This window comes from Habropoda laboriosa, unplaced genomic scaffold (assembly GCF_001263275.1).
Source record: "Habropoda laboriosa isolate 0110345459 unplaced genomic scaffold, ASM126327v1 scaffold9, whole genome shotgun sequence".
NCBI lineage: Eukaryota > Metazoa > Arthropoda > Insecta > Hymenoptera > Apidae > Habropoda > Habropoda laboriosa.
The window spans coordinates 2196838-2205618 of record NW_017100191.1 but is presented as its reverse complement, the minus strand read 5'-3'; the positions used below and the strand labels follow the sequence as shown (position 1 = coordinate 2205618).

At 41.8% G+C, this 8781-nt stretch overlaps 1 protein-coding gene across 1 annotated transcript in view; it reads left to right on the top strand.

The window, feature by feature from the left end:
• LOC108580263 (probable G-protein coupled receptor 158) overlaps window positions 1-8781 on the top strand; it is a 199729-nt gene that overhangs the window by 57257 nt on the left and 133691 nt on the right. The window lies entirely within an intron of this gene.

Below are 8781 nucleotides of genomic sequence, written 5' to 3'. Positions count from 1 at the left end.
TAGATATGTCGAAAAGTTCCGCTACATTTTCGTTTCCCAATTGGTCTGACTTTTACTGCCTCGAGCAGACGTACCGGGTGACCCATAAATCGCTTTCTGTAACAAATGATCAAAGTCTTCGAGAAACATTTCGAAACATATGTACGATGCGTAGAGAAAAAGTTAGTCAATTTTTAAGCTGTAAAGCGACTTATGTGTCACCCGGTATGAAAATAATCCGAGTATGCGTGCCTGTCATTGGCTCAAAAAGTTTAGCGGTAAACATGTCAGTGGATAAGATATGTTACGAATATGAGAGAGGAAGTAAGACGTTACCGTTGCAACAGAAATCTTGTCTGCAGTTTTTCGAGACAACATTGTTGGCGTTAGAACAGTGGAGAGGTGGTTTGCAAACTTTCAAACTGATTAATTAATCTTTGAAGATGAAACTTGATACGCGATGATAAACAGTTGAAAACTGTTTCAATGAAGAAACGGCGCATTTTCATGGAAGACGACTTGATACTCATAAATTACAAAGTTACAAATTAACGAGGAAAATAAACTTATTCCCATGAATCATTTCCTCGTTAGTTGTACTACTATACAATTTCCCGTACACATTGTACAATTTAATTTCCGTTCGCTAACGGTGAATTGAATAGGAGGAGAATTTTTTCTTATGTAATAAATCATTCTCAAACTGTCGACGCAAATTTTCCTTTCCAACTTCAACTTCGAAGTTAGCCGTGGAAAAAATTTCACCGGGTATACAGGACGTTGAATTATTTCTTCCCGTGGAATCATCTTCTTCCCCGTCCGCTGTCACGTTTATCAGAGAACTTTTCCTCTACACTTCGCGGCAAGTATCGCAGCAAGAGCTTTAATGTATTTTCCAATTCATTACCTTCAAGCTACCCTCTTAAATTAATAATTACCGTTCATCGAATCCATTTCGCCCCGTGCATCGAACTCCTCGTCAAAGACCTCCCGCTGGCTGGATTACAAATTGAATCCGTTCGCTCGTATCCCGGACGATAACTCGTTTAACGATTTCAACCTCTAAACAGCGGGGCAGGAGGAGGAGAGGGTTGTTGTTTGTCGCGTAACTGGATTTTTCTGTCGCTTGATACGACCTGTCGTTTCCCTCGAATTTAGACTCTGCGCGAGTTCATTCGCATTCTCCTTTTCCCATCTTTTCACTCCGCTCGAAGTTCGAACCTACTCGTTAATTAAAAGCGGGAATAACGGAGTCCGTGCGCGATCCCGGAGTGCACCGGGGAAAACCAGCGGTACTGGCTGCGACCATTTTTCCGTTGGGTTCAATTTTTTTAAACAAATAATGGCTGTGGGTCAATAGTTACGGACATTACAGCATGAAATAGTCAGCGGACTTTTCCGTAACGTTATTTCGCTGGGAAAAAGAAGAGAAAATAGTAGTACGTTACTGGCGTTCGACTGAAATTTTTAGGAAAAAAATATAGGGTTCTGCGTTAATGGTTGTAAATAAGGGAGAGGAATGAACAATTGTTCAGGAACAGAGTTTTTTGCACTTTATCGTAGTGTGTTAATATAGTGTTACGAATTGCAGTGAGCTTGTTGCGAAACCGATAATTGTCCCTCTTTTTGAGTCAGACCATTTAAGAAATGTACTCGGGATAGGGGATTCAGGTAGTGCTCGGAAGATTGATTATTAACGCACAACAGTTTGCTATTAAAACTATGTATTTGTGAATGAACGTAAACAGAGCGCGAAATGCCTAAGCTTACTGATCGGAAAATTGTGTGTGGTGTCGTGCGGTGTTCGCTGTTTTATAAACTACTGTCCGACAAACCTAAAGTGAAGCCTCTGACGTCACAGCCTAGCAAAATGGAGGCAAAATAGGCGGTTCAGGTAATTCCCACTACTCTTGGGTCTTACACTGCAGGCCCTTGAGGGGAAGTTGCGTTGAAGGTAAATGGTTTAGACAAACGAATTTAAGTCAGCTGTCGATAATGTAATACGCTGATAAAAGAACGGAAAACTAAAAATTATTTGGTCGTTTTGTCCTCTTACCTACGTTGGAGCGTAAGACATTTAATAGCGCAGACGTTCATTTCTAAGCGACTCATACACAATAAATTGTTATTGTAAAGGAAGCCTCAGGAAATGTATTAATATTTTTTAACAGTTAGAATACTAAAATGTAAATATATTTTCCTATTTCTGAAAAATAAAAGTAGATTGCGGCGCATTAAAAAATTGCTTAAGGAGCTAAAAAATTTCTGGCTGCAATGAAAAATAGCGTGCCACCGCAGACCGACAGCCAATAAAAGCCATCAAACAGCCACTATTAGCAATAATCGCTGCTAAAGTTTCAATTGCTAATTTGACACTGTTCCCACTCGTAGAATAATTTGGAAAAAATACCATTGGATTGCTTGAATTTTAACCTGTAAAATAAGTTTATCGAAATAATAGACAAATTTTTGGAACATGGGATAAAAAAAAAAACAAAGTTTACCATGATGCACGTCGTTTGGCGTCGCGCAGGCATCTGTTCGCCTGTTTATGGTGTCTGTGCAACGTAAACTTAATTTTTTTTCGAGCGCTTGAAAATATCATTCCGGTCAATTATCGACTGCTCACCTGTTTACCGACTGCTCGACCGATACCCGATCGTCATCTATTGTTCATAGACGGGTAAATGCGATAGCCTTATTCTATTCCTATTGGCTTACTAACAGCGAGCCGTCGCAAGTTCCCCTATATCTCCCACTTTTAGGCCCTGTGTGACGTCAGAGGCTTCACTTTAGGTTTGTCGGACAGTACATACCTAATAATGTCAATTTTCTCTCTTGGCCCACAAAGCCAAAAAATATTTAGTATCTGACCCTCCAGAAAAAGTTTGCCGACCCCTGTACTAGACCACTATATCGCCATACAGCTATACTGTTGCACACTACTATACTGTACTTCAATACTACACATGCTACACGAAAAGGTATCTACCACTGCGGTATGAATTTTCAGCTCTAAAAACACCCAAGAAGAAAGAAAAAAAGCAATCATACGTACAGGACTTTTAATTAAATTCCACCAACCTTCCTAAAAACATCTTACAAACTCACCGATGGCTGATCATCGGCTCCCACACATACTACCATAGATTCCTGCTTAAGGAAGTACCAAGGAACTTCCAGCGAGTATATTGAATGAGTACCTTGTGCGGAATGCCCGTTTTCAGGCAACGCGTTTAATTCCACCGCCGCGCCGTCTTAATTCCACCTTAGATGCAATAAAATCGTTCGAGAATGATTTTCGAAACTCTAACGCGCAACTTTGGATTCCAGCAACGGTGAGATAAAGTACGCGTATTTGCATATTATGCGCATGATATCGCGATACCGAGAACACCATGCAATCTCCATGTTTATGAAGTTGCACCGCTAATAAATCCTCCTCCGCCATTTCCTCGTCTGTCCATAAACGCAGCGATGGCGGCATTATTATGCGCGTATCGAGAATCGAATGGGTTCCAGGTACTTATTTTTCCTATGATAGCGGCGCATTGATCTGAATAAAAATGCCATCATTTGAATAATGCACGCATCAGACCTGGCTTTCGCCTTAATTTATTCAGAAACGTAGACGGTGATCCATTTCATAGGGTACAAGGAAGATTTTCCTTCTGAAAATTCGTCGTCACCGCGATTCGTTTGTTCTTCTCTATAGTTACACAGCATATTGACAGTCTTACCATAAAAAAAAAGAATTATTTTCTCAAGCAGTGTAGTTATGTGGTATCTTTGTAGGTTTTTCTTTTAGATAATAGCTACCGAATATTGTTGGGGACTTAAGCGGTAGTGTTTACCTTGCTGTCCCAGGAATATCGCATCCTTCTTGTGCCGTCTGTGCGTTCTTGTCGAAGGACCACCCAAATTTACAGTTCCGGAACGAGCAACACGATTTGTGCCTAATTCGACTTTATTTAAATGTAGACTAATTATACAGGCTTCGACTCTAGCCTAATTGCCATTTTGTTCGGACAGTGGCTATTGCTGTGAAACTTGGTTATCTAACTGTTACTCGATTTTTCTCAATTATGACTGTCACAGTTCAGCTCTAACTATGTTTTATCTGACTCTGTCTAGTCGGGGCGACGACATAGCGAGGTCGTAAAATCAGTCAGGCGTCAAAGTAAACATGTTTTAGCTGCCGGGACACGAAAATTGACAGAAGTACCAGCAGATAAGTGCTTGCAACCGTGGTCAGGACCGTACGAAGAATTCTTGTATCCAGCGAAAGTCAAACTGATTCTAATATATTTACCGAAAACTGCACACAGCTAAGACAAATTAGGGTTTCTTCCCTCTGGGGAAAGCTGTTTTTGGAAGTAGGGTTACAGGTAAAGGTCTTACCGAGATCTTTAACATCTTAATGTACAAAATGCACAAAAAGGTTGTGCAGCTGCGGACACAGAAAGAAATTACGAATATTTCAGATATTAACATATTTTCCATACCAAATCATACGCTACCATTCATTTATTGTTGGAACCCTCGAACAGACTGCAACACACGGCCTTGAGTGCCGCAACATTAATCGGTGCCGATTCTTGAGAGTTTAATTCACGACCTCGCTATTTCGTGGCCCCGACTGTATCTACTCTGCTTGACTGTTGCTATAATTCTGTTCTATGATTCTCTCGAAGGAAGCGACGCTCCTTCCTTCTTCTAACTGCACGCTGATTGGGTAGTTTGGAAAATCCCAAAAACCCAATCAGCATGCTTCAGTGACGTCGCAAGACCCTTCTCTTGCGTCCTCAATACACGTTATCTTGGACAAGGGGTGGCGATGTCCTGCGCTAAGAGAGCAATTGCGGGGAACTTCCGTCAGGTTCGACTTCGCCGGTCTCTTGGCCGTTGCGACTGTTCTATGTCTACCCTTCGGAAGGCCCTTTGTTATGGCAAAGCACTTGGCTATTGAGGACGAGAGAACTGAGTTTCTGAAATTCTCGAATTGTAAACCGAACTTTCTCTCGCCAGGATATGTTTTACTCGACACACACGATAAGAATAACAAAAATCCTAATCTCAGAAACAGCCTCTTTCTCACGTCCGTGGCATAAATCGCTGCGCTCAGCAAATATATTTACATGAATGGTAGTTATTACAGTGAGTAGATTAAACTTAATATAAATGGTTCAACACGATATAAATTGGAGACCACGACTCTTTACGAGACCACGACGATAATTTTCACGACGACAACAACGGACAACCTTTTTTCTCCATTCGCCATCCTCTCTATTTATACTCTGTGTTTTCTTCCACTACACACACAACTTTCATACTTGTTCGTCACTCTCAGTACATACCTTAATTTCGGTTTTTGCCGAAAGGACTGATACGTCGGTGGGCCTCGTGCGTCACCGAGACCCCTCGCGAAGAGTCCAGCTCTGTAAATCTAGTTCTAGTCTAATCTAGTTTGTAGCGGTCAGCTGTAACGCAGAAGAAAGCATTTGGCGTGCATTATGACGTGCGCGCTAACGAAGCTATTTTTGAGGAAACCGTTTGAGTCTGTTTAATATGTAGGACGCAGAAATAATAAAACAACCACAATGTTCGCTATTAAGGGAGTCTTCTAGTGTGACGGCCATTTTTTTAGGCCTTTTTTGCTAATTTATTACAGAAGTACGGTAACAGTTATTAACATGAGCTTTATTCCTATGTATTTACTTGTCTTTGAAGAATCATTATAAATTTTTTTGTTGACAAATAATTAAATATGGCTGCTGTGGAACACGTCAAACAGGAGCATGAAAAAAAAAGTAGGTCCATGATTGCCATGATTTGAGCTGTTCTGCTTATCAGAAATAAAAAAATCCAATTGATTCGTATTTAGTATGGATGTCGCTACGGCCGGTAGTAGAATAAAAGAAAAATATTGAAAATTAAGAAAATGGCGGCACTTTGAATATGAAGTATCGATTTTTTCGACTTTTTTCGTCTTTCAGAGGCTCTAAAAATCAGAAAAATATATATTTTGGCATAATTCTACTACCGACCATAGCCACACATGTTCTGAAGACATGTGCAAAATTTGAGTTCGATTGGTTCAGTAGTTTTTGCCAGATCGTGGCAACCATTTCAGAAAACATGGTTCCGAGAAAAACGCGTATAAAGTTTTGAGTGCAATTTAGATTCTCCCTTGATGTGTCACACTAAACGAGCTATAACTTCGTTATTTTATTGAATACAACTATAAAACTTCAGGAGTACATTCTTAAAGAGTTATACTTTCGATATATGCAAAAAAATAAAAATCGATTTTTTGAAATCGTCACACTAGAAGACCCCCTTAAGCGCAAGTATATTTATATTTGCAATTTCCGCGGTTACTGCGATGGCTCGGGTGTCCGTCTAGTTCGACGGTTATAAACAGAGTGTCCTTTTCTGCATTCTGTAGCGGCACAAACGCGGCGAGTGAGTGTGGTATGACTGATGAGAGAATGTAGGATAATTACTGAGTGAATGTGGTATGACTGATAGAAAGTGTGAAGTGAGTGTAGAGAAAGAGAGAGATAGTAGATGCGAGAGAATGCGTGAGGTGTGCACCACGTGCGAGAGATTTAGAAGCAAGTGAACCGCCGAGCGAGACGCATTCGTTGTAACCGAATCTGAAATAAAGCTACAGCAAGTACAGTCCTATGCCTGCGTCGCTACGTAAAACCGTTGGAGCTTCCTAGTCCAAACTGTCCTGGGAAAGGGCTTAATTTATGACACCCTCAAGTATCCACGCGCTTTCTCTTCCGGTGACCCTATGTGACAAAGACCAGGCCATCACTCCATCGTCTAAATCTCGCGTTCCTTACAAATATTTAGTAAACCTAACAATGCATGTTCTCGTAGAAACTTTCACCAACGGCCTCAATAGTAATTTGCCGCGTCGTAAACTAAGGGTTGCTGCAAGGTCCGCTGTACGGGGCCCAGAGGCCTAGGCCACATGTCTCAGGTACCGGACCTGCAGGAAATTCCGCCGCCTTGGCAAATCTGCTACAGCGAACCATAATGTAAGGCGCTGTGCGACGCCCCTAGGCAACGACCGCGGGACCCAAGCTACAGGGGGCCTTAGACAAGGATGAGCGCAGGCTGCACCCCCCACCTCAAGACTTGCACGGTCCCAGCGGCCGAGGAAACGTATAAAAACGGGAAAAAGGGCAGCGGCCCACACAATATTGTAGTATCGGGGCCTCCATACCCAAAAAATAGGAAACCGGCACGGGAGAATAGAGAGGGAGTGGTTGGCGTACCGCGCAAAAGCCGCGGTTTGCTAAGCCGAAGGTCCCAGGTTCGATTCCCGTTGGGTCCCTCGATATTTTTCCCTATGTTCCTACAAATGGGTGCTCGTCCGAGATGGAGGTATCTACGGCTACACGAAGCCAGGAGTTGTGCGATGAAAAACATGTTGAGGGTTGCACGTCTCCCAAAAAGAGTTGAGAAACAGAGTAGTTTCGGCTGAGAGTGCTACTGTGTGGGGGAGTGTACCCAAAAGTGTTGAGTTGAGTTGTGTTGCATTGAGGACACTCGAGGGCGAATGTCAGTTCAGGATGGCCGAGTGTAGTACTGGGACCTCCATACCTAAAAAATAGGAAACCGGCACGGGAGAATAGAGAGGGAGTGGTTGGCGCAGCGCGCAAAAGCCGCGGTTTGCTAAGCCGAAGGTCCCGGGTTCGATTCCCGTTGGGTTCCTCAATATTTTTCCGTCGTCAGTTCCTACAATATTGAGAATCGTTACCGACAAGCGAACAACTCCGTTATATTAAAGCGTCTATTTCAAGCGCCGGCATTTCATTAGTCTTACAACAATTTTTTCATTTATCCACAGATATTCGGGTCCTGTACACTTTTCGAATGGCCGCGAACACGCGAATTTAAGTTCGTTTCATTAAGAGTGGCAGAGGTTTGAAGATTTGCGGAATGTTAACGAAGAAACGTTACAAATAACGATTATCGTAGTGCAGAAACTGTAGCACAGCGATTACACTGTGGGAAGGAAAGCTTAGCTTAGCATTTTATTCAAATGAAATTGCATACCTGCCTCTGCTTAGAATTCTTATTACCCTAGCAATAAGGAGTAATTTCGATCGTTTGATTTCTTTCCACTGCGCCTTAATGTGCTACCCTGCATTCAGGTTAATTAAACGAACCTCCTATCTCGTTAGATTAGATAAGTACAATGGGTACGTTCTATTTTCGACAGGTAGAATAGGTCTGGCTATAGCCAGGCGAATGAAATAGGTTGGTCCTTGGTAAGATAATGGAATGGGACAGAGTTTGGTCAGTGAGGTCAATCAGGACTCGTTTTAGGTCGTATAATTCAGAACTGAAGCTAATCAGACAGGTATAGGCCTATATTTTCCGACAAAAGTAGCATCGATAGACGTCTAACTAGATAAGGTCAGTCAATTCTTCAATTAAAAGGTAGATAAAGTTGGGCTAGTGGAACAGGTCTATATATTGTCAGGCAGTGTTGTTTACGATCAATCGTTGTCTCAGTGGTTAATTTAGATTCCATTACCGACGAGACGTATAGCATAAATCCACGTGTAAGTAAACAAAAGTAAAAGTAGGATATCTGTCTAGTTGGATAAGTAGAATAGGAACTTACAGGCTGAACAAACAAGTGGAATAGCGTCTATCAGAAGAGAAACAGAACCCTTCTTGTCAGTGCAAGAAGAGTTTATGTCTCATCAGAGAAGCAGAACAAGTTCGGTATCTAGCCAGACAAATAAAACAATAGTTTGTTCATCAGACAAA